The sequence below is a fragment of the Propithecus coquereli genome, unplaced genomic scaffold (assembly GCF_000956105.1).
Source record: "Propithecus coquereli isolate 6110/MARCELLA unplaced genomic scaffold, Pcoq_1.0 Scaffold116, whole genome shotgun sequence".
NCBI lineage: Eukaryota > Metazoa > Chordata > Mammalia > Primates > Indriidae > Propithecus > Propithecus coquereli.
Window position 1 is genome coordinate 5,795,162 of NW_012135636.1, and position 1,348 is coordinate 5,796,509.

Below are 1,348 nucleotides of genomic sequence, written 5' to 3' on the forward strand. Positions count from 1 at the left end.
CATTTATGTACAATTTTACAGAAAACTATTATAAATTTATTTAAAAATTATTTAAATTGAATACATTTTAATATAATGTGATGATGTTCTAGTAGGGATAGAAGTTACAGAAAGTGATATCTTGTATTACAATTTGGCTTCGACTTTTTCGTTTGCTTTATTATTCGGAATATGTTTTATAATCTCAGTTTTTACATATTTAAGTGAAAATAATACTTCCTAATTTCAGTTCTACAAAAAATAATTTGACATGATGAATGCAAAACACTAAACATGTTTAACTTGATAAAAATATTCAGTAATTTTAAAGCCATTGTTACTTAGAAATTTTCAGGAAATGGAGTGACCAGACTAGATGGATTTTTTCCCAGATGCTTTCTGCCTTTTAATGTAAATACATTTTTGACCAATAAGATATGATGAAAGCAGCAGCACTCATGATGTGAAATGTTTAAACATATAGAATCCACAGAAGTAGATGATATATGAATAATTTAAAACTCTAGTAATAGCTATAAATATAGACTGGGTGGGCATTAATGTTAATATTTTTGAATGAAAGTGTAAATAGTAGACTGTGGACAATATAGTCATAAAATTATCTATTTCCATCTTCATTACTATTTTTTATTTTATAGAAGGAAATTCTTCCATTTTGAAAATCAATAATTAACTTCATGTCTATAATAACAGGATATTTTCTTTCACAACTTCACAAACATAATAAGGAAACATTATAAATAGACAAAGCTCAGAGAATGGAAAGGACAGTGAAACCATCAGTACAGACTACTGTTCAAAAGGATCCTACGCTAGAAATAGGGCTGAGGAGTATAGCTGAGAGTAAAAAAGGTTGTTTATGTCAGAAGGAGTCAATTGTATATCTACCTCACTAAAGAAGCTTAGAACTTTGAGAAATGAGCAGCTAATATGGAGTGTAGAATTGAGATAAGAGATTAAGATTAGTGAATGAAATAGAAGTCAAATGAAAAATATCAGATAACCATATCCCTGATAGCTTGGGAGAACACTTGAAAGTTAGGCAAAAATAATAGTTTCTTACAAAACACTTAGCATTTTGACACTTCAGAGTTTCCAAGACAACGAGCATTTTTGACCAATTGCCCCAAAGTGAATATCTCTGGACTAGCCCTGCAAAAACACATTTGCAACCATCTTTACCTACTCATTCTTAGTTATGAGCAGAATCACAAGGTATTTGAGGAAAGCTTGGAATATAAAGCATATAGTTTAAAATAAACAAAGTCTTCAGAGAAACTGAAAAATAAACTAAAAATCCCTAAACTATTCTTGGAGATATTAATGAAATCATAGTACCTGTAAATGA